Source organism: Meriones unguiculatus, chromosome 8 (assembly GCF_030254825.1).
Source record: "Meriones unguiculatus strain TT.TT164.6M chromosome 8, Bangor_MerUng_6.1, whole genome shotgun sequence".
NCBI lineage: Eukaryota > Metazoa > Chordata > Mammalia > Rodentia > Muridae > Meriones > Meriones unguiculatus.
In genome coordinates, this window is record NC_083356.1 from 21,272,154 (window position 1) to 21,297,424 (window position 25,271).

Genomic DNA, 25,271 nt, shown 5'->3' on the forward strand with positions numbered 1-25,271 from the left:
TGATGGATCCAGACACTTCCCTGCTCCCACGGGCAACGGACAGGAGCCGATACTTCCTGCCGCTTCGCCCGGCTGGTCAGGGCCGCAGTGTTTTCTCCTGAGCTCCGAGTTTTGCTCCCAATTCCAGAAAAACAGCACAAGCCTTACATAAGCACCTTGGCTGGCAGCGCCTCAACCACCCAGGTAGAACAGCACCCTTCTTGGGGTGGCTTGGGGTCTTCCCATCGCTGGGTCAGCCTTGGAGCCCACCACTCCCTCCATCGGCCATAGGTCCAGACAAATGGGACCTCCTGAGTCCCTAGGGGGAGCACTGCCTCCTCCAGGTCTCAGCTCAGCTTCTCCCTCTTACTGGCATGTACTCCCCCTGCCTCCATATCCCTGCTTGTCCTGCTTGTCCTGAGCACCTTCTGTGTGTGGGCCCCATGGCTACGCTGGTGAACTTGCAGCAGCCCTCATTCAGCCCTCACAACAGCATAAGGAGAGGATGCACATTAATTCACTTCCCTTTATGGCTTTTTCACCAACCCGATCACCCTCCAAATGTAGTGTACAACTTTTGTTTATGTATCTCTGTGATTTTTTTTTTTTTTGGGTCTGTCTCCCCAGCCTGCAACAAGATTGTAACTGAGAGCACAGACTGTGACCCGTTACCTTCACAGCTGTAACCCCAGCCCCTGGAACAGTGAGTGCCTGGAACATACTAGATGCTCAATAAATATTTGCTAGATCCGTAAACAAAAAGCATTGAAAAGTAAATAAACAAGAGGGCTAAGGTGGGAGTCATAATAAATCACTTTTTCTCTAAAGGAGGAGCCAGTTAAAGAGCAGAACAGCAGGAATCAAAGGGCACCGCCGGCAATGCTCTGGGGAAAGCATGCTTCAGGCAAAGGGGACACCACGTGCAAAGGCTGGTGCGCTTAAGGAGGAGGGAAAAGGAACGAGGCCAGTGTGGCCAGTGGAGCAGGAAAGAGTGAAACTGGAGGGCCCCTGAAGGGAGACTCCAAGTGCAACAGAAGTCACAGGAAGGTTTTAGACAGCGAGCTGAGCTGTACATCTAACGCTCACCCTCTGTGGGTAAGAGTTATTCAATAAGGGTGAGGGCTAAAAACAGAGAGAGCAAAGAGGGCTGGAGAAAACGGCCTGGGCGGACACAAGCGGGGGTTCTGGGTGCTGCATCCCCATGGCAGCCCCTCCCCATCATGGAAACCCTCCTTGCAGCCACACAAAGGGCTGTGCTCGAGGAGGCACACACCTTCTCTCTTGACTCGTCCTGCTCTCCACCTACTGTTTGGTCCTCTGGCCCCTGTCTAGCCACACTGTTACCACCCGCCACCCTTGAATCTCTCCTGCCACTAAGGCCACCACCTCCGAGACTGTCCAGCCTCCAACTTCTGGCCTGCTTCCCACTCTCACCTAGCCTCCCTCCTCAACTCGATCCCCAGCACCTATCCAGCCTCCCCCTCTGGCCTGCTTCCCAGCATCGGCCCAGCCTCCACCTTTCGACTTGATGGCCAGTGTTCACCCAGCCTCCATCCACTCTCTAACCTGCTCTGCAGTGCCTGCCTAGCCTCCACACTCTGACTCACTCTCTGACCTATAGCTCCCATATCTAGCTCAAAATCCCCTCCTTCCTGTCTGTGGCCTGACTCCTCTTCCCAGCTGCCTGTGTGCCAGGACCACAAGCCCTTGAGGAATTGACAGCTGAGCTCTTGAGCTCAAACCTGTCTGCAGATCAAGCCTCATCAAGACAAAAAGGCACACCCTCACTGAAGACACCAGGAGATTCAGAGTCAGGTCCATCAGGGCTCAGGCACAGAGTTCCTCCACGTCCTGGGAGCGCCTCCCTCCTGATGGGCTATGGGTCTGATCCTGACACTTTCCCCCATGGTCCTTCCAAGCAGTGGTGTGGTAACCACGAGCAGAGCAGAGGCCCACTGTGTCTGGAATTCCATTCTCATTCCTGGTCCCACTGGCCTCTTGGAGCCTCAGTTTTTCTCTACAAAGCTCAGCCTTCCTCCTGCCTCCTACGGCAGGGCCCTATGAAGAAGCAATGTACTGTTGGTGGAAGGCACAGTGGAGCCCATGGGGGAAAGAAATCTGACCATGCATGTATACTGTAGGTAAGGGCTGCTACCCAAGCCCTCCCTCTGCCATTACTACCACCACCACCATCAACATTGACATCACACTCACCACCAACACCACCATCACTACCACCATCATCACCACCAACTACAATTTCATCACCTTCATCAACATCACCAGTATTGCCATCATCACCACTACCATTATCACCACCACCACCACCACATCAGCAGCATCACCATCAACATCAGCACCATTACCACCACCACCACCATCATCACCACCACCATCACTACCATCAACACCATCACCATTATCAACATCACCACCATCACCGCTGCCACCATCATCACCATCAGGCAGTGATCAAAGGCAGTGATCACTCAGTCCCTCAGTTCTGTGCCTATTTTCCTTCTGGGAGGAAGAGATCAGGACCCAGAGGAGTTCAGCGTTGCCCAATGTCACCCAATGGTGGAAGTGTTGAATCCCAGGTCAAGTCTGCCCATTCTCAAATCCAAAAACCAAACTATTGCAATAACTACTCAGTGGGTGCCCTAAAAACAGGTTTCCCCTCCAGGCTGAGCCAAGAGGCAGTGGAGACAAGAGCTGGTCCAAACGAGACCCTCAGCCTCTCAAAGCAGTGGGAAGTCTGTCTTCCAGAGGGTTCTAGCAAGCACCAAGAGTTCTCCAGAGCTCACAGCCCTAGTACATACCTGAAGTATGGCCTAATCAGCCAGATTGTGTGTGTGTGTGTGTGTGTGCATGTTTTCATAGAGCTGAACCTATTTGTTCTTCAGTCAACAACCACAAAGCAGACAACGTCACTGCTAAAACAAGCAGTAAAAATCATTCAGGGAGTATGATGAGTGCTCAGGAATCTCAAAATCGGAATGTCTTGCTCTCGTTAGAACATCCCATAAGATGCACATAAATCACGCATGTCCATAAGAAACAGATACATACACTATGCCCACACAGCACAACATACACATATAATCATAGCTCCACATGCACCACAGGAACATGCAGACCAATGTACTGCACACTCACAGCCCCTTTCGTGAGAGTCCTCAGCATGGCTTTTCAGAGCATGGAGCTCAGAACCGCAACCTGTGTTGAAGCGCCAGCTCCGACACCAGCCCACCTTGGCACGTGACAGCCTGGAGGTGCTACCTGCCTATGAAGCGAGGAGACTGCTCTGAGGCAGAGCTGCTGCCGGGGTGAGCTGGGGTAACCCCACCAGGCACAGGGCTCACGGTGGGCGAGACCCCAGGCAGTTCTCCTGTACCCCACAGCAGCAGCAGCCACGGACTGCTACAGTCCTGGGGGGCTGGGGTCCTGGAAACAGCACATGATTTCATAGGTTTTCCTGGTCTCCAGATCCCCACAAAGGCGGCCCTCTGGAAACAAATGACCCCTTAAAATGACCCAAACCACTGCCACACACACAAACAGCACAAACACCCATACACACCTCCATCCTCATGCTCAGTGTTACGCTCGGACACACTCCCATGTGGACACACGATCTCCATTGGCACAGACACTCACACATATAACTTACACTCCACACAAAGAACAAATACACAATAGTGTGTATGCAACATACAGACACATCTTCACATGCAAACACAAACATAGATAATATGCAACGCACGGATGCATACAAACATCCCATAAAATGCAGATAATCACACATGTACATAATACATACGTATACCACAAGCATGCAGTACATGTACATATAATCATAGATACACATATGTCATACTGTCACCCAGACCAGTATACCACACACTCACAGACACATGCTCACATACACACAGGGAAATCACAAGCACACTAGGCATGGTGGCACATGCCTTTCATCCCAGCACTCGGGAGGCAGAAGCAGGCAGATCTCTGAGTTCGAGGCCAGCCTGGTCTAACAGAGGGAGTTCCAGGACAGCCAAGGCTACACACAGAGAAACGTGTCTCAAGAATGAAATGAAAGAAAGAAAGGGAAAAAAGAAAGAAAAGAAAAGAAAGAAAGGAAGGAAGGAAGGAAGGAAGGAAGGAAGAAAGAAAGAAAGAAAGAAAGAAAGAAAGAAAGAAAGAAAGAAAGAAAGCACAGGCACAATCCATGCTTAGAACCTCACACAAATACCCAGCACTCACAACATACAAACCAAGGAAGAACTTGACTGGGGGCCCACCGAGAAGTCTACTAAGGCTTTGGAAAGACTGCCTCCCAGAATCTTGCAGGCGTCATCTCAGGGCCCCTAGCATTCTGCCTGCTCCCTCTTCCGCATGACAGCCCTGCAGAAGCATGATGACAGCCCGCCCACCCCTGAGCCTCAGCTGCCCCAGGCCTCTTGTCACCAGCTCCCTCAACCATTCCTCAAATGACAATTTCCAGAGCAACTGCCTCCCAGACACCCTCTTGGTCTTACCTGCTACCTGCTGTCCTGTGCAGGGGTGGGGCTAGAGTCACCCGGAGGCAGCAGGAGAGGCCTCTCTAAAGGAGACTGGCACTCTAGAACCCAGTCACAACACAGACCCCAGCACCTATGTTTCATGCGGTTCACCGGCCTCCTCGGGTCTTCTTCTGGGTTGCTGTGCGGTTGCTCAAATGGGTAAGGTTGCCCTTTGACCCCCAGTTGAGTGAACTCACACCAGACTTGCTCTGGTCTGGCTAGCTGAGCCTGCCCGCATCCTAAATTCCTCTTGGCTCCATCACTAAAATCAACAGCTAGCCTCCCCAGCTCTGCAGCCCACTCAGAGAATCAGCTCAGCAACCCCTCCCGGGGCGCCTAACAAGTACCACAGCCAACATTGATTTTCGGGCACTTACAGCATGCCGGGCACCTGACCACAGTCCAGAGAAGCAAGCATATTTGTTCTCTCCTACAGGGAGGAAACTGAGGCACAGAGGGAGGAAGGTGTTTCTCTCAAGGTCAAAAAAGCACTTGGTGGAAGAGCTGGGAGGCCCACCTGCAGATTAGGCATCAAAACGTTGGCCAGTCCCCCCGACCCACTGAAGCATCTGTCCACCTGACCCAGACCCTGTCATGTTTGTTTTCCATGGCCCTTGGCCTTATGATGAGTCTGAGCAAGGAAGCCTGTGCCTGGATCTCCATGATGCATTTGAACATCAACCAGCAGGTGCCTCTGCGGATAGCTTTACTCACTTTGCAGCAATTAGGGCTCTGAGTCTCGCTTCACCTAACAACCTGAGGATGCGGATAGCTCGTGGTGGGAGTGAAGTGGGTCCCATGAAAAGGAACACTGGACCTGGAGTCCCAGAACCCAGGCCCGACCCAGCATCCCTTTCCTCCATCCCTTCTCACTTCCACCTGTGAAAAACGAGGAGGAGGATGCCTCTCTCCCTCTCAAAGCAGATAACAAATGGAGAGGGATTCGGAAAGTACTTTAATGAAAGGAAAACAGCTTCCCCCTCTGAGGCCCCATGCTAGGTACTGCAGAGACACTTCTAGGTCTCACAAAAAAAAAAAATAAATAAATAAAAATCCTTTAAGGTGGAAGCATTATCCAAATTACAACAAGCTGAGCTCTCCACGACGAGTGGCCCTTCTCCTCCGAGCCCCCAATCATGGACCTGCTTATTCCTTTCCTGACTGAGATAAAAGCTTGAGGGGGAAAGGGGTTGGTGCTGAGGCCTTAACTCAGCCCCTGCTGCTCAGTAGGTCAGGGTGCACAGCAGGGAGGTGGGACAAGAGCCAATGTCCACCTCAGGATGCATCGTTAGCCAAGGCCAGCAGAAGGGGACAGCTGGCCCAGGGAGGACCCTGAGCATAAAGGTCTCTTCTGATCCCCAACCTGATCCCGACCCTGGCTCCAAGGCCCCTCCACTCTCAAGTACACCCTCCTCCTCTCCATCTCCTGTTCATGAACCCCCCAAGCTGCCAGCACCTGCTTAAGGGTATTCAATAACCATGTGCCCGGCACCCCCATGAGTCATCTGCAGCCTGATTCTCACTCCCAGAGCACAAGAGGATGTGGAGACTTTCAGCTCTCTCTCCACAATGACCTCAGCGAGGAAGCCAGACCCTCCCAAAAGGCACGGAAGCCTCTAGAAGGCCCATTTAGCCTGTTCCCTGCTCCCAACTCTGGGTCCTAGTGACCAGAGTGAGACCTGGCTCTCAATAGGTGCTTAATAAATCAGAAACCCGAGTTTCTTTTCTTCTCTTTTCCAGCCGGCAGCTTAGGATGGGGAAGACTTGCCCCCACATCTTTCAGATCTCGGGACCCACGGGCAGGCGGACAACGGGTCCACAGATGTTCACACGGGAACACGCACCCACACATCTGTGCGGTCAGCAGCCCCAGCCCAGACCTAACGCCCTGTAGGACACCAGAGTGAACGGAGGGCACTGTGCAAGACACACTCTGGGAACACGTGGGAAGAAAATGTTCTCCCAGAAAGGAGAGAGGGAGGGAAGAGATGAAGTGGGGAAAAAGAGAGAGGGAGGAGGAGGGAGACGGGATGGAGGAGCCAAAGCCAAGGGTGGAAATCGGGCCTTGATCTCCCCTCCTCTAGACCTCCATCTGCTCTTTGCAGGCAGTTCTGAAGCACCCTAAATACAGCATTGGGGAGTCAGAGAGTAAGACAAGGGTGAGAGACACCGCAGACAAGGAAACCACACCAGCCTTTATCATCGTCACCTTGAAAAACAGGCTCTGAGCTGTGAGGGGTGCCCACAGCTCTGTGGAGAAAGGGCAGGTCCTTAGGGTATGGGATGAACAGTGGCATCTGGCAGGTAATGGGGGAGGGGGGCATGGTGAAGAGACTGGGCACAGGGAGGTAGAGGTGGCCAGACTGTGTGCTCTGGGCAGGTCTTTGAGTTCTGAAGCACTTGGAGGCTGCAGGATGGTGCTTATAGGAGCTGCTCCCCCAACCCCAACAGGCTGGGTGAATGACAGTCAGGCCTTCTAGGACCTGGTATAGAGCCAGCTAGAGTGGAGTAAGCAGGAGGTTCCTACAGCAAAACCCCACCCACCTGCCCAAGGTCAAGGGGAGTCAACCTGCCGGGATGAAGACTTCCTGGCGCCCTCTGGCGGGCCTGGGAAATACCCTCTCTGGCCCAGTCTTGCAGGAGCTACTGAGACAGAAGCGGAGGCCAGGCACGGCTATACAGGAACTCGAGCAAGGAGGGTGAAGAACTTTAGTCAAGGAAAAGAGGGGCCTCCAGACAGGCTTTCAGCCCCTCCCCCAGGCTGTTGTAGCTGTCTGAGGAGCCTCCCACTCCTCAGCTATGCTCTGAACAGCCAGAGTGGTTCCCACAGGACAAAGCGTGATGAGGGCCGAGCCTTCCAGAGTGTGGAAGGTTCTCCGTTTGGTGCCAGGCCAAGGCAGTGTCCCCGGGATATTCTCCTCCTGTCTCTCCATCCACCCCTAGACTGCTGCCCCAAGCTTGGTTCCAGCTCAGAATCTATCCCATCCTGAACCCTCACCCCCTGGTGCCCCTTGCGTGGGGCTCACCATTGCCCAGCCCCCAGGACTTAGAGCCCAAACAGAAAGTTTGTCCTGAGGGGTGGACAAGAGTTTTGAATGAGTCCTTGAAGCTGGGGGGGGGGGTGGATTCAAGAAGTGATTCCAGCTTCATGAGTAAGGGCTAGGAGAAGGCAGGCCTGAACCCCCATCAAACCTTTCCCCCAGCCTGGCTCCGAGACACACAGCCTTGTGTGTGTGGCATCAGAGTCTCCAGGCAGTGGCAGAGTCCGTGGGGACAAACCTCTCAGGCAATGAGGAAAAGGATTGAGACTGCTCAGGCCAGCCTGAGCCCTCCAGCCTAGGACACTGTTCACAAGCAAATCAGACCCTGTCACACCACGCAGACACAAACAGGCGCTCGCGCTCTCTCTCGCTCTCTCTCTCTCAATTTCTCTCTCTCTCTCTCCCTTTTTTCCATACGAACGCACTCACACCTACACACACGCATACAGCTCAGAACACAGACTCCAAAGGCCAGAACACTCCAAAGGTCCAGGGGTCTCTCCTTGGACCCCAACCTCATCCACAGCCTAAGATTCTGCTGAGAGAGAACACAGCGCAGGAGCTGGCGGCTGTCTCGGCTGGGCCTCTCCTGAGCCCCCTCCCCCAGGCATCATGACCTCCACGTCAAGAGACCTAGCCACCCTCTGCCAAGCCCTCTTGCCCCTCCATTCCACACACACCATCCAGCAGACAATTAAATCCCAATCACCACAAACACTCATTATATAACCATCTCCTTGGCAGCCGAGGACTCCTCTTGGCCCCTCGGAGTGCCCGCTCCAACCCGACCTGGCTCCATGCAGCGCGACCCGGGTGGGCGCCTAGGGGACTGGCGAAGGAAGGGCCTTCCACCACCCGGCCTGGAGGAAAGTTAAACCCTGCCTGCGGTTCTCGGTTCTCGCACTCAGTCCCACCGCGGTTCTCCCTCCCCAGCTAACGCTCCCAGCTCAGCCCTGCCGGACACTGGCACCAGCTCTGATCCAGCTGGTCGCAAAGCCGCAGCAGCAGAGGGACAGACAGGACGGACAGACAGCCCGGGGGACCCCACCCCCCCACCCCGCGCCAGCAGCCTGACTTGTTGAATAAATTTCTGCAGCGCTGGTTGAGCCGGCTTTGGGCTTCAGTGTTGGCACCAAGAGAACTTTCGTGGCCTTGGAGAGGGGCCCGGTCAAAGTTCCCTCCCTGCCCTCCCTTCCAACGCAGGGACCCCCCCAAAAAAAACACCCCAAGCAGAAGATGTGGCGCCCACCTGATGGGCACGCGCGCGGGCGGGGAAGGGGGGGATCGGTCCCCAGAAATAATAAATAGATAAATAAATAATAAAAAAAACGCCTCGATGAAGAAAGAGCCCGACGCGCCAAGAAGCCGAGCTGGAGGGGGGTGCTGAGCCTCTCCTTCCCCCCCTCCACCGCCACTGCCTCGCCTACCTTGGCATGGACGTGGCAGCGGGGTCTTCCCGGGAAGAGATGCGGAGGGTGACGCGTGTCCCCCGAAGCCGGCGTGGAGAGGGACCCCCGCGCCCCGGCGGCCCCCACGCCTTCGATTCCGGGATCAGCTGCGCCCCCGGGGCAAGGGGGGCGGCGCGCGCAGGACGGCGGGCCCGGGGGCGCGGGCCATGGCGGGCGGGTCGCCGCGGCTCCGGGCGGGCGGCGCGGACGAGCGAGCGAGTGAGCGAGCGAGCGAGCGGGCGAGCGGCGGCCGGCGCGGAGTTGGAGCGCGCGGCGGGCGGCCGGGGCGGCGGGGGGCGCGGCGCTCCGGGCCGGGGGCGGGCGGGCGGCGGGGGCGCGGGGCCGCGGCGGGGCGGGCGCGCGGGGGGCGGCGGGGGCGCGGCGGGGCGGGCGCGGGCTCGGGCCGCCCGGACCCTCCCCCCTTTCCCCGCCTCCCCGGCTCTGGGCGCCGCTCGCGTCCCCCGGCCCGGACTCGGGGAGCGCCGGGGGCTGCGGAGGAGCCGGAGCGCCGGGCGGTGCGGGGACGTGCGGCGGCGGCGGCAGCGGCGGCGGCGGCGGCGGCGGCGGGACCGAGCCGCGCCGCGTGCGAGGAAAAGCCGTCCTTATACTGACACCAAATGTCTTCGGGGAAAGCTGCAGGCTCGGGGCGCCGGAGGGGGAGGCGTGCGGGCGACAGACTGGGTGACGGCGGCGGCGGCGGCGGGGGAGCCTCCTCCGGGCCGGGGGTGGCCCCCCGGGAGCGCGGCCACCTCCTGACAGTGGAGGGTCGCGCCGCCTGGGAGGGTCCTGAGCTTTCTGGCCCCCGGCTGCGTCACGCGCGAAGATGGGAGCCCCCTCTCAATGAGCAGCCCGGGCGCCGAAGGCTCGTTGGTCACACTTGGGGTTCTCGCTGGGTTTCCAGTTGGCACGCCTGCCCCACCGCTCGGCGAGGGGGTCGCCCGCGCGGGGGTGGGACTCGGCCTCGGCGGTCTCCAGAGGTCGTTCCGGCGCCTAAGTTTCCGCCGAGCTCCCCATTCCGGGCCCCACTTCCTCCTGCCCTTCAAGATTGGCTCGAAGACCACCAGCAGGGATGCCCCACGAGGCAGACAGATCTCTGCGCCTTCGAGACCAGCCTGGGTCCAGAATGCCGCTTCCAGCCTGCAGGATGAGGATCCAGTCTCAAAGCGAAAACGAAAACAAAAATAAATAAACCCTACCTCCTTTTAGAAGGTTTCTGAGTGACCTACACGCCCCCCTCACGCACACACCCGCGTGCGCGCCCACGGTGTGGGCAGATGCCCAGCTTTCCCCAGCTGCAGGGTCGGCCTTCCGCCTCTCTGGGCAGCCTGAGAGACCAGCCTTGTCCCTGAGAGGCCACCTATCGCCCTTGTTTTCTGCAGTAGCAACTTCCCAATCTCCTACCTTCTTAGGAGGCGGCCCCGCCCCTCTCCCCCATGGGTTATGGACTCGGGGTGGGCGCGTGCAGGGCAGTGATCCCCTTTTATCTGTTCATTTGTATATTAGACCTACTGAAAAGAATCAAGGACCTGCCAAATGACAATCAGACGCTTGTTTTTCGTGCCGCTGCGACAGGGCGCCTTATCTGACTGCCAACAACGCTGAGGCCAGAGATGAGTGTTAAAGCCAGAGGTCGCTCAGCTGGGAAGCAGCTCCTCTAACCGTACCCACTGGTCTTAGTTAGCTCTCTGCCGCTAACTAAGGAAACACTGACCAACAGCAACGTGGGGGAGGAAAGGGTTTGTTTGGTTTGCACATCCATTTTGAAGGGAATGCGGGAACCTGGAGGCAGGAACTGAGGCAGAGGTATGGTGGCTTGCTTGGCCTGCTTTCTCATACAACCCCGGGGGGTGGGACCACAGTGGCTCATCGTTAATGAAGAAAATACCGCACAGGTATGTCCTCCACAGGCCAACCTAAGGAGGCAGGTCCCTCTTTCTGGGTGACTCTAGTTTGTGTCCAGTTGACCACTGCTCCACCACCAGGGAGCAGCTCTGGCAGAGGTGAGACAAGCTGTCATAGAAAGGCTCTCACGGACAGTCCAGTGAGTGTCCCCAAAGCTTGGAGAGATCCTGTAATGCCAATTGAACCGGCCACACAGCAGCCCCAGGTTGGATAAGGGGAGGGCTTCGGAGCACAGTGGATTCTAAGAACAGCTCAACCGAGGTGAGACACACTTGCAAGTGTCTCACCTTGGAGAGTCTATGCAAGGCGGAGTCGGGAGGAGAGATGGATGGAGCCACTGAGGCAGGAGTAGGTGGTGAGGGCCGGCATGCCCAGCCCTATTCAGCAGGATGCACAACTGAAAAAAACCAGGGCATGGAGTGTGAAAGGCTTCAGGGTGGGAAGAGAACCCCAGCCATTCTCCTCTGACAACACTGTTGTGATATTCCTGAGGCTCTGCGGGGCTTTGAGAGCCCACCAGGCGGTGAGCTCACAGCTCTAGGCCCTCAGCACAGCCCGCTGAAGGGCTGGCTACCCAGCCTAGAATGCATCCCCTGGGGGACACCTCACTTCTTTTCACCTTTGTTTCCCTGGGCATCTTTGATCTTCAGTCCGCCCACCCGGGTTGAAGATCCATCCTACTCCACCCCGCAGGACAGTGAATGAGTCCTAGAGAGATGTCTAGGACTCTAGTCCTAGAGTCCTAGATTCAGATAAAGGGCAGGAAGGAAGTAGGGGTGAGAGGAGCCATCAACCTACTGTAGGCTGGAAGCACAACTCCCACCTCTACAAGAAGCAAGGCTGGGGCCGTCCCTCTCAGAGGCCTCGCTGGTTGCGGGAGCTTCATTTATTCATTATTGCTATTTATATTGCGCCTGGTATTTGCAGAAGCCTACATCAGCTGCACACACTCATTAGGCCCCACCATGCCCTGGGAACGGAGCCTGCCAAGTCCTGCCTGGAGGTAGGTGAAGCAAACGGAGACCTGGGGTCCCCAAAATACCCACCTGACAGCCGGCAGGTTCCCCCATTGCTGCTGCACAAACTGGCTCCCAGGGACAAAGCCCAGCCTGTTCAGCTCTCCAGTGCCACTGGACAGAGCTCATATGTACACCACACACACACACACACACACACACACACTCACAGAGTCACCCTGTTGGAGAACTTTCTCACAATTGTAGTAACCAGACAGGTAGGGTCATCAATTCTGGGGCTGGAAGAAGCTGGGGCAGAATTTTGACCCTAGAATCTAAAATTAGGTCCTTTTTGGGACCTAAAGATCATAAAGGCATGGAGATGCATATTTCAAGATCCTCACAATCATGTTGATTTGTCTCTCAGATACTCACAGACCATTTAATCTATCCGTGCCTGGCTCTGATGGGAGCTCCTGGCAAGTACTCACACTTTCTAATCTTTGGCACTGTCTTGCTACTATTTTACAGATGAGGGTCGGTTGGCACAGAGAGGTGAGCCGGCTTGTCCGAGGTCACATGACTAAGTGGTAGAGCATCTGTGTTCTTGACTAGACTTCTGAATTTTAAAGTACTCTGAAGCAGCAAGATGCCTCAGCAGGTTTAGGCACTTGCTGCCAATTCTGACAGCCTGAGTTCGATCCCCAGGACCCATATGGCAGAAGGGAGAACCAATTCTCACAAGTTGTCCTCTGACCTACACACACACACACACACACACACACACACACACACGCGCACGCGCACAAAACAGACAAATAAAAATGTAACAATAATCAAGGTTTCCAGGACTCCAAAGGGAGAATGGCTTTGACAGATAAAGAAGGGAGGCTCCTGGCCCAAGGGGTACAGATGTGAAGAGGGGCTGCCCTCACCAGCTCTGCCCAGCCCCCAGCCCCCCAGCTATCCTCCAAGCAGGACTGTTCCCTGACACAGGAGGTGCAGACAGAAACAAATTCACAAAGGAAATTGAACCTCAACCTTCCCAAAGCTCCTACTGGGCTCCTTCTGGGCCTGAGCCAGGGTGGAGGACACTTCAGATGGAAAAGCCTGGAAGTGCTGACTACAGAAAACAAAAAGGGGATTTAGAGCAAGATGCTGAGGGAGGGAGTGAACGTGGAAAGAAGTGAGGGAGGGAGGCACTGGCTTCTCATATGGGATGGGCAGGCTGAACTGACATCTCATGAGGCTCTCAGAGCCCTTAGAGCCCCAAAATCCACTGTTTAGAGTAGAGGAGGAAACAAAGAGAGGGAAAAGAGGAGAATTAAGATGGAGGAGGTAATATCAGGTGGAGGGGGTGTGCCCAAAAAGATGCCCAAAGGGACCCAGGGCTTCTAAGCTCCAGATGAGAGACTTGAAACTATGTATATAGCTACAGTATTGTCCCAAAGCCCCACGAAGGTCAGGGAGACATGCAAGGGTCTGTCTAGTGGGGCGTTCCACGAGTTCCCAAGCTGATACGGCCAAGAACAGCCCCGGGCAGGCCAGCCAGTGCACCCTAACCTTAAATGGACCAGCCAGCAGAAGCAAAGAGCCAGAACCAGGATCCAGAGAGGAGCAGCTGGTTTACCCAGCTAAGGAAGGAATGCCTCCTCTCCTCTGGCAGGCGCCCACTTGCTTCATTAGCTCACTTAACCCCCACAGCCTCAGGTGACGAGATTGGGAACCTCCACATATGACTATGAGGGTCAGAACCCATTGAAATTAAGTGAGTTGCCCAGGGTCCCATGGCTAATGAGCAGCAAAAACTGGATTCTACACCAGAGAGAGCAAGGGTGAGTGTGTGCAGGTATGGAAAGGGGGATCTGTCTCCTGCCTCCTCTAGATGCAAGGCAGAAGGGATAGAGGGTAAATGGGAAGAACTGTAAAGGACTTCAGGTTCTACCAGGTGGGGAAGACCTGACATTCAGCCAGAAGTGATCGTTGATGCCCTAGAAGCCCGCTGGATAAGGTCTAAAAATATCCAGTCTGGACATATTTGAAAGGGCTACCTGGCACCCAGCACCTGCCCTTAGAAGGGTAAGAGGACGGGAAAGACTACCAGACCTCCACCCAGCCAAAATCACCAGACCCATCCCCTGAAAGCTGCACCTGATGATTGGCAGACTCTTCCCTTTTGCCTCACGGTATTCTAGCACACAGTAGGCACTCAGGATTTGCCGGGTGCCTCTCAGCTTTCTTTTCAAGACGGCTCCACATAGCTCAGGCTGGCTTCAAACTTTGTTTGTTGCTGAGGGAGACCTTGAACTTAAAGTTCTCCTACCTCAACCAGCAGAGATCTGGGGCAACAGACATGATTACGGTATGTGGTGGGTTATGCAGTACTGGGAGAATGAACCCAGAACTTTGTGCGCCGAGGCACGCATTTGTGCACTAAGCCACATTCCCCAGAACTTTCTTTTTGCCTTCCTTGAATACAACCATGCAGAAGTAATTTTTTCAGATTTGTTTTGCTGATAAAGAAGTGTAGATTGAAGGCGGGTGAGATGGCTCAGCTGATGCCTGAGTTCAATTCCTGGATCCCATATTGCGGAAAGAGAGAACCAACTCCCACAAGTTACACACACACACACACACACACACACACACATTTAAAATGCTATTCAAAAAGAGCTTAAGAAATAAAAAGCAGATGAAGAGGAGAGATGTCATGTGACAAGCCACCTGGTCACTCGATACTGTTTTTTTGGTTGTTTTTTTTTTTTTTTTTTTTTTTTTTTTTAAATTCCTTTCACATGCCAGGTGCCGGGAACACAAAGATGCAGCCTAGCAGGGAGGCAGCCATGTCCAACAACCCGAATATATATTTGTAGAAAAGAGCACGGAGCCCTCGATGTGGGGGTGGGGAGGTTAGCAGCATGCAGAATGACAGCTCGGGTGGCCTGGATGGGCCCATTTCAGTAGAGGAAGGTCATCCCCAATAAGGTAACAGCAGGAGCAAAGGCCTGAAGAGCCAAAGCCACCACAGGAGAGGAGAGGGGAAGGAGGCAGAACTGATGAAGCCTCGGGATCATCATGGAAGGATGGGTGCACAGTGACCCCACTTCTCTCTACCTCTTCGTGGGTCTCCCTGGCTCCACCTTTGCCTGCCTTGCTCTCCCCGTCCTGGCACCGTGTGTGTAAAGCTCACTCACAAATGCGCAGCAGCTACCCTCTGTTTTCCCCGTGGCTGCTGCCGCTTAAAGAAAGAATAACAGAGCTGGCAACTCTTTCTTTTATCCTGGATGGACAAAGGGCTGGTTCCAGCAATCAGACCTCCAGGAAGCTGCCTCCAATATCACCGTCAAGAAGAGACAATGGAGCGCAGAGTAGGTGGCAGCAGGGCCTTGGGCTGGCCATTGTCATGATCAGTGTAACATAAACCCTGACCCCAGTCCTGCAGCCTTGACAGTTCTCGTGGGCATGGAAGGGAACCGGCAGACTTTGCTCTGAAATGGGTTGAGCATCACAATCACACAGCCTCCTGGAGCTCCTGAAAAATCTCTCAACCAGGATGCCTTGTTTTGAGGTTTGGATCTTCTCCATTTCGTGTGTTCAGGTGTTTGCTTGAATGTGTGTCTGTGCACCACGCACATGCAGAGCCCACAGCAGCCAGCAGAGGGTGTTGGCTCCCCCAGGACTCGAGTTACAGAAAGCTGTGAGCTTCAATTTGGGTGTTGGGAATTGAATTCAGGTCCTGGAAGAGCAGCCAGTGCCCTTAACCCCTGAGCCAGCTCTCCAGCTCTGGTCTCATGGCTGATAATAAAGGCCACATTTGAGGTGTCCAACCTGGTAAGGACCTTGCTTTTCCCACACCCTGCTCTGACGTAACCTCAGTCAAGCTCTGATCACCAGAGTCTTCCTGGTTCCAAGTCCCCACTCTGCCTTACAGGCTGCCTCTGCCATACCTGGCCAGGCTCAGGCCCTACCAGGAGAGCCTGTCTATGCAGACTAGAGCTCAGCCTAGAGTCACTGCTGGGAGGTCCACTGAGAAAATGAATGCACAAATGAATGAATGAATGAATGAGCAATGAGCATAGCAAGGAGGGACTGATGGGTCACAGTATAGAACTATAGGTTTTTATTAGAGGAGTTAGGGAAAAAACAAACGAAAGCATTAGAGACTACAGACGATGACCATCCTGTGAGTCAGGTGATGACAAGCCTACCGGGAAAGTAAAGCAAGGGGAATAGACGGGCTGAAGACAGGGCTGTCCTCTGTTTGTGTTTCACATGCTTAGTATACCATTTGAGGCCTCATACATGCTAAGCATGTACTCTACACTGAGCCACACCCCCAGCCCTGGGGTTGTCATTTTAAATGCTGTGGTCAAGGAACCAAGGAGATGCTGATGTTTTAACAAAGATCCCGACTCCTGTGAAAAGGGTGGCTGGGGAGAGGGGCATGTCTGTCACACACACACACACACACACACACACACACACACACACACACACACCTTCCCTGAAACCTTTCCAGGAATCACAGCCTGCCATGAGGGTGCAGAAAGCAGACCATGCCCACTCTCAGGTGACCCGGGTAACTTCCTGTAGAGCAGTTTGCAGGATGTGTTTCGCAAGCTCAAGTGACCATCCTTGTCCTCCCCGCCAGGTGAACCCTGCCAGAAGGAAACCTGTCTGTGTAAATTATCTGTGAGCCTCGGGGAATCAACATGAGCCATCCCATGATGAAGCTGATGCCAGATAAGAGGCCTCGCCTGTTCCAAGTGGCCAGGGTGCCCTCACTGCCACACACCCCCCCCCCACACACACACACAGGCTGGAGAGGTGAAAAGGACCATCATATACCCCTGGCGGGAAGAAAAATGGATCAAGATCACCCTGAGGTAAGTGTGAGGTGTGAGAGCAAGGAAGGTCCAGAAGCCAAGCCTAGGCCCACTCCACTTTCTCCGGCCTGCCTAGACCCGTGTATAAGCTGGAGCCTACGGGTTATAAAAGCCTGTGGGGCCACCTTCGTCCTGATGCCCCCCCCCGAGAAAACCAGGAGCTCGTTTAATGCTTGACACGAAGTCTCACTTCTAGAGCCACCCTCCCCAAAGGATGCCAACAGATGCCAACAGTCTTCATGATGCTGTCTGTGCCCCCCAACACGCACACAAACACAAACTCACACAGACCCTCACACGTATACACAAACCGATATGTTCCTATTAAACGAACTCTCGACAAGACAAAAATTCACACAGACACATTCCTATGCGTGTAAAGCACACACAGACAGGCGCGTGTCATTATTAAGTTCGCACTCACACAAGCACAAATGCACCCTTCCCCAACTGCACTGGAGAAGGGAGAGCGGTCCACAGTGAGAGGGGGAAAGGGAGACAGAGAGAAGGGTGGTGGAGGAAGCCGAGGAAGGGGAGGGGAGAGTTAGGGGCCTGACTGACGAGGAAAGAAGCAAGTCCAGCACAACAGAGAGGAGAGGTTGTGGTAGAAGGATGGGAGAGGAGTGAGGGAAAGATAAGGCGAAGGGAGGCAGCCGGGAGGAAGAAGAGGAGGGAGCCGGAGGGCGCTGTGATTGGAGCCTAAGTTTAGCTGCAGGGCAGGGATGACTCACGCTTGGGGGGAGCGCTGAGCCGGCTCCAGTTTTCTGTTTATATACCTCCAAGAGCTAAATATACAGGCTGAGGGGTTCTTCTGTTCTGGTCCAGCAGTTCCTTGTGTTCTCCCCCTGCCCTCGCCTCCTCCCTCCAACACACACACACACACACACACACACACACACACACTCACTCACTACCGCCCCTGCCTCCTGAGGCCTAGGCCACACCAGCCCTCACCGACAGCTCTCTCCTCCAGGGTATCAGCTGCCAGGAGCTGACCATGGGGTTTGGCTTCAAACTCAGAAATAAACATGGTGCAAACTGCCCCCTTTCTAAAGCAGAAGGTCGGGTGAGAGGATGCAAGGCTTGCCCAAGGCCACTCTGCATGGAGTAGATGTGCCAGGCCGAAGTCTCCATGGCTGCCAGACCAGAACCTCTCCGCAGGAGAAGGGGCAAGGGCCTGGGGAACTGACTGAGTCCCCAAGAACTGGCAGGATGAGGCTGCACAAACAGGTATAAGGTACCAACTGGAGTTGGAAATCGGTAATTAGGGGTCTTTAAAACAGACAACTTCATTGCTAATGCCCCCCTTAGGCTCCCAGGTAGCACCCCCAGCATCGTCAGACCTGGGTCCAGGTCCCTGTACCCCAGTTTCCATCATGAGTTTTCTTTGTCCTTCCTTCCTTCCTTCCTACCTTCCTTCCTTCCTTCCTTCTTTCCTTCTTTCCTACCTGTTTTATTTTTCTAGACAGGGTTTCTCTGTGTAATAGTTTATGAACATTTATTTACTATTTACACAGTATTCTGTACTGCATGTGTGCCTGCACACCAGAAGAGGGCATCGGGCATCAGATTTCGTAATAGATGGTTAAGAGCCACTATGGGGTTGCTAGGAATTGAACTCACGACCTTTGGAAGAACAGCCAGTGTTCTTAACCTCTGAGCCATCTCTCCAGCACCAGCACCAGCACCACCAGCACCACCAGCACCACCAGCACCACCAGCACCACCAGCACCACCAGCACCACCACTATCACCACCACCATTGTGAGTTTTCAGGGCCCTGAGCCTCTGACCAGCACAGCCAGCGCTGTCTGTCGCTGTCCATGGTTCTGACCTTGCATTGTTTTCCCCCAGCCCTGGATGGCGGTCATGTCTGCAATCTTGCCAGTGTCGTGGGACTCAGGGAAGAGACTATGGCCACAGGAGAGAACAAGAAGAGACAAAGGACAGGGAGTGTGAGGAATCCGTAGGCTTTCAAGGAGAGAGCTGACAGATGGGACAAGCTCAGCCAGATCAGAGTCTGGGTGCCCAGCTCCACAAAGCTGTTGACATGCACAAATGGATGGACGATGGAGGGCAGGGTTGGGCAGGCTTGAGGTAACAGTCTCAGCCTCAGAGTTGAACAGAAGTGCTTCTAGCACCTGTGTTCTTGTTACCCATCTTGATGAAAAGGTTGTGAGTTTTCACACTGTCACAGAACAAACAGAACCCTGACTTCCGTTTCCCAGGTTGCGCCGCTGTTTCATGTACTCTTGACAGCTCCATCACATAGCTGACAGTTTCGAAAATTTTGTTTTCCTCTGAGAAGTAGAGAAGTGTTAGCCCCTCCTTCTCCATCACAAGCTGCGCTCTGGGCCTTGATCCCTGGCCCACACCTGCCCCCCAGTGGCTCAGTAATTTCCCCATCTCTACCTGGCTGTTCCCCTGTTGTTCCCCTGAGCATAGATAGGTGACTTCCCCTGCCCCTTTCTCCTTCAAAGGCCCTGCTTCTGGAAAGTGCAAATACCACAGTCACCTAAGAGGTCCCACAGTTAGCATGAAGATGACCTGGCCTGTTCCATTGATTTCCTTCCCAGGACTAACTGAGTGTACACAGAAATTTCTCAAGTAGGTGGGCCTGGAGGACTTCTTGTTTTTAACTCAAACCTTAGAAATTAAATAAATAAATAAATAAATAAATTGAGACAGTGTCTCATGTAGCGTAAGCTAGCCTGGAACTCTGTGTGGCCAAAGATGGTGTTAAATTTCTGATCCTCCTGCCTTTATATCACAGATATGTGTCACAATGCCTGGCTTATGCAGTGATCCAACACAGGGCTTCGTGCATACTAAGCAAGCGTGTTGCCCACTGCACTATATCCATAGCCCAGAACCATGCTGCTTTAGGCCAACTTAAGAAAAATAGAGTAGCTCTCCCTTTTGGTCCCATTTCACAGTTGAGAACACTGAGAGTGAACAAGGCAGAGCCTTGCACAGGGTTGTCTGTAGAGAAGGTAGGACCTAGTAGGCACACTGAGGCTACCCAAGAGTGCATGGAGATCTTTTGGAGAATGAAAAGGAGGAGGAAAAGAAAGAAGAAAAGAGCGTACAAAATTCCCTCCCGGGTCCTTGAACCAGGCAGGTCTGACCCACCCACACACCCGGGAGAGAACCTTTGGACCCAGCAGGAAGATGGCCCCACCTTTTTTCTTCCACTACCCCACCTGACAGAGCATCCTAGCCTCCAAATAATGAACGATTCCTAATTTAATTACATCTTTAATTCATCTGGGTCTCCAAGGAGCTGCAAGCTGAAGTCTGCAGAGCCGGTCGATAGTTCCCGAGAGGGAGGGAGGATTTCTTCCTCTGTTTGAGGAAAGGGAGGGGAGGCTGCTTGTCTCTTCCACTGTGTGTCCCCTGCCTGCCTGGCAAGGAAGCCTCTGTCACATTCTGAGATGAATAGGAGCTGGAAAGAGCCAGGGAGACCGCTTGCGCAGGGCGAGGGGCAGCAGAGAAAGTACCTCTACCCAGTGTTTTGAAAGACACATTTGCACACAGCTAGGACAGACTATGACCTGCTTTGCCAGGAGCCAGCACCATCACCACTGTCGTTTCTTGAGGGTTCTCTTCAACCTACTACCACGGCTTTTTCTTTACTTCTTTTCATTTTGTTTTGGTTTTTTTTTTTTTTTTTTTTTTTTTGAAACAGAGTCTCAGGTAGCCCGGACTGACCTTGAACTCTGTGCCTAAGACTGACCTTAAAATTTTACTCCTCAGGCCTCCACCTCCCCGGGCTAAAATCATCCGTGTGTACCACCACGTCCGTCCAGGCTATGTAGTGCATGGATCTGACCCAGAACTTTCTGAAGCGCTCTTCTGGCTGAACTATAGCCCTAGCCCTTACCATCTGCTTTTACAAGTGTGGAGGAGGCTCAGAGGAGAGGGCTTGTCCAAGGTCATAGACTAAGAAAGAGACAGACCTAGATCTTCAAAGTTTTCCTCCTGGCTGAAAGCCCCCGAGGACAGGGCCCACTTCAGTGGGGACCTCTCACACCTGGGGCATGTCTAGTCTAAGGAGCAGCACCAACCAGCCCATGAGGCTTCTAGAAGGGTTTGCACATTTGTATATTTCATATAACAAAGATGCTGATGGTGAGGATGGCGATGGTAATGATACTACTAAGTAAATCCTGGGCTTTTAGAGTGTTCTAGGCTCTTCCAAGAGCCAAAGGCACTTTCCACCTATAAGCTCATTTTATCCTCATAGCACCTTAGAAAATAGGTACCATTTCTCCAGGTCCATCTTACAGATGAGGAGCCAAAAGCTCAATGAGGCAAGTCACCTGCCTAAAAGGTCCCCCAACCAGGAACAGTAGGTGCCTAGAATCCCCACAAAAAAGGAATATTGACAACCTAGTTCTAACAAGGAGACAGAGACAGGTGGATCTTTGAGTTTGAGGCTAGCTTGGTCTACAGAGCGAATTCCAGGACAGGCAGGGCTCCACAGAGAAACCATGTCTTGAAAAAAACACAAAAACAAAAAACCAAAACGGTGGGAGCTGAAGAGATGGCTCAGCAGTCAAGAGCACTGGCTGCTCCTCCAGAGCACCACATGGCAGCTCACAACTGCCTGTAACTCCAGTTCTAGGGAGTTCGACACCCTCACACAAGCAAAACACCGAAGCGCATGAAATAAAAATAATTCACAAGAAGAAAAGGAGAAAGGAAAAGGAAAAACCATGAAGAAGGAGGATGAGGAGGGAGAGGAAGAGGGGACCTAGCTCAGGAAGCACACATGTGGCTGGGTTTGAACTCACACCCGGTGTGACTCCTGTGACTTAGCCTCTCCCCTACACAGAACAAGTACAATACAGGTACACATTGCCAGATGGCCAGACACAGTATCCCAGAACCCATATGAGGGTGAGAATACCAGAGGCAGACACTGAATGCATGGGCATACCCAGAGTCTGGGTTGTAAGTGTTCCCTTGGTCCAGGTATGGCCCTTTAGAGAGGTGATAGGACTTTAGAAGATGGGATCTAGCAGGAAGTCATATATCTGATGGGGACTGTGGCACTTGCTGGATTACTGTCCCTTGTCTGTCTGTCTCTTTTACCCAGCCATGTGGTAAAATGGTTTTGCTCCACCAACACACTCCTGCCATGATGTACGGTCACCACAGGGCCCCTGGTCATGAATCAAAGCCTCTAAAACTGTGAGATGAATGAAACCTTTCCTCTTTTTAAGTTAATCATCTTGAGTATTTGTTATAGTAACAGAAAGCTGACTCCCACAGCAGAAGACAAGAGAGGGCCCTTCAGAAGGCCTGAGAACCTTGCAGCTGCTCCCAGGCCTGACATCCAGGGAAGATGAGTAGGGCCAGCAACCAGTCCTACAACACTAGAAGAGAGCCACTTACCAGAGAATAAGGAGGGGAGAAGTAGATCAGGGAACATTCCTGGAACCAAAGTCACATTCGGCATGCATCAGGACCAGTGAGGGCTGTCAGGCTGTGCCCAAGCTATGAAGCCTCAGTCTCACCCGGTGTTCGGGGCATGGGAGGAGGTTGCAGAGGCCTTAGAGAAACCTGCAGGCCACCAGCTAGATAGACTCCTGGGTGGGTCTCCCAGCAACTCTTGCCCCAGGCAGCCTCTGAGGAGTCAGTCTGGGTCAGAGGGAAGGGCTGTGCAGGAGAGGATCCGGCATTTGGGCTGTGGTAAAAAGGGAGAGCCAGGCAGTGGTGGTGACACCTTTAACCCCAGCATTCAGGAGGCAGAAGCAGATGGATCTCTGTGAGTCTGAGGCCAGCCTGGTCTACAGAGAGAGTTCCGGGACAGCCAGAGCTACACAAGAAACCCTGTCTTGCAAAACAAAAAACCGGGGAGGAAGAGGAAAAGTCAAAGGTAACACAGGAAGTTGGACAGACTGGCTGAGGGGTGGGAGGTTTCTGACTTAGGTGGGATGGAGAAAATGAGACAGGTTATGGGGGGTGGTGCTCAACCAGTTCCATGGTAGGGACACAGGATCGCTGGAGGTCAGTGAGAGGTCCGAACTGACCTAGAAACCATGCAGCCCCAAGGTTCATCGCCCTCTTGGAGCCCATTTTCCAGGCAAGGGGTTAGACGGAGGTAGGGGCTCAGAACCCTCTGGCCAGATCCTGCTGACATCCAGTCTCAGGCCCCAGCAGAGTGGCCACCTCAAACTCTCTCCTGGACTAAGGAGACCAGACACCTCTCAAGGGCAGCACAAAGGGATGACAACATCCTAGCTGAAGGAGGGCAGCTGTGTTAAGCCCATCCCCCCAAAGCAGGCCACAGCCACCCACTAAGGAGCACTCCTGTCTCCCAGCCTTTTTCTCTTGCCCATCTGCCCCTGAGACCACACCCCAATTCCTCCGTGGCAGTTGACACCTTTGTCCACACTGCTACTGGCTTCCCCAACCCACCTCTTGCTGGCTTCCCAGCATTCCAAGCAATTTCTGGAACATAGTAGGTATTCAACACTTTTTTTTTCATATGCTAAATTCATTCAACACTGGGTGCTGGGCACACAGTAGGGGACCACACATCGACCAGGCACCATTCAGTGAATAAGAAGATAGGCAGGAGCCCTGAGGTGCTGCCATCCTCATGGCCAGACAAAACAAGGAAGAAAGGATGGAGCTGATGGACAAGGGCTACACAGAGCAGTTCTCTCTCTCTCTCTCTCTCTCTCTCTCTCTCTCTCTCTCTCTCTCTGGCATAATTGCTAGTTTATAATTCATATGCTCAGCTATTTCTAAAGAGGACTTCTTTAAAAGTTAAAATAAAAGGCCAGAAATCATTTAAGGACCAGGCATGAGCTGGAGGCACTAGGAAGTTGAAGGGGATGTATTTCAGGCTGAATAATAGAGCGGTGTTATACAATAAAGTAATAAGTCACAATTATGACAGTTGAATAACATTTCCTATCTAAGCTTCCCGATAGCCGAGCGGGAAGCGGGGGAGGATGCGGACAACTGCTCACCTGTTTCTGCTGTTCCTACTAGCTCACGTCCCTTCCTAAACTCCCTTCTCTTTACTCTTCCTTGGTTTCTAGAGCTACAGTGGAAGACTCTCGCTTTGTAAGGGAAAGACTGTGTCAAGTCAAACAGCTGTAGCATGAGTGTGAACTGCCAAACCCTAACATGGGCATTAACGGTGGTTCCCACACCATCTTTGGGGCTCACAGCTTTCCGGGATCCTGGAAGGACATCTGAAGGCAGACTGTTTCCACGATCTCTCAGTATTGAGTCACTGGTCACTGAGCTCAGGACAACTCTGCAATTCAGGTTTAGTTATCCCTAAGCCACAAATGGGGAAACCGAGGCAGAGAAAGGGAAGTTGTTTGTGCAGAGTTACCCATTTCCATGTCCCTGAATATCTATCCACCTTAGGGTAAGAGACCCTAAGATTTTTTAGGTGATGAGCAGGGAGGAGAGGTACTTCCAGGCAGGCTCCAGTTTGGTCTAAAATGATCTGAAGATGGAAGATGGAGACCAGTCGCCTCTCCCTAGTTGCCATGACAACAAGGTCTCCATGCCTGGCATTGTAGAATATTTGCATCTTAGTAGAGGTGTAATTAGAAGGAAAAGCTGGGGGGGGGGGCTGGGAGCTCTACACACAGCCCTATAGGCCCTAGAGTCCCACACCCAGAGGCCACTTAGGCCCAGAATCAACCCATTCCCAAAATGCCCCTTCCTAAGCCTTCAGTGACACTCCACAGGTCGCCTGTACCTTTCCTGGGTGTCTTGGGACATCCCACTGTGCAGACGAGAACACAGTGGAAGACAGGCTGATTCAGGACCCCACCGTGAGATCACATGCCCAGAGTCCAGACTCCACTCACTCTGAGTCATGAGGATCTAGCAGGAATAGAAACCTGCCCATATTTCCCCAGGGCCACCAAGACCCAGGAAAGGAAAACACCTACTGAAGTCACGAAGTAACTCGGTGACAGAGCTGGACCTTTGGAGACCCATCTTAGACCCTACCTAGGTCACTTGTCCAACCCCAGAGTGTCAAAGAAAATTCCCATCAGTATCTTCCTGCCTCCCCAAATCCAAAGATGTTAAAAAGAAGCCATGATGAGCTAGGCAGAGGCAGGCAGATCTCCTGTGAGTTCAAGGGAAACCTGGTCTACATAGTGAGTTTTATGACAGCTAGGGCTACACAGAGAAACCCTGTCTCAAAAAAAAAAAAAAAAAAAAAAGAGGAAGAGGAAGAAGAAGACGGAGGAAGAGGAGGAGAAGAAGAAGCCATGAAGCTGGCTATAGTGGCCCACAGAACTGTGGGGGCTGAGGCAGGAGGATTGCCATGAGTTGGAAGCTAATCTGAGCTATACAGTGAGACTCAGTCTCAAATAACAAAAAAAGGGAAGAAAGAAGAGGGAGAAAGAGAGGAAGAGGGGGAGGAAGGGAGAAGGAGGGAGCAACAGTCATTGTCACACATCTTATCCCTGCCGGACCTAGAAGGGGGTTACTGACATATGGTCCAACT

At 53.3% G+C, this 25,271-nt stretch overlaps 1 protein-coding gene across 1 annotated transcript in view; it reads right to left on the reverse strand.

Moving 5' to 3' along the window:
* Cacna1i (calcium voltage-gated channel subunit alpha1 I) overlaps positions 1 to 9,284 on the reverse strand; it is a 110,963-nt gene extending 101,679 nt beyond the window's left edge. Inside the window, 1 exon segment of the mRNA XM_060389020.1 lies at positions 9,010 to 9,284. The gene's annotated coding sequence lies outside the window, so the exon portion shown is untranslated.
* Between the last annotated feature and the right edge of the window lie 15,987 nt (positions 9,285 to 25,271).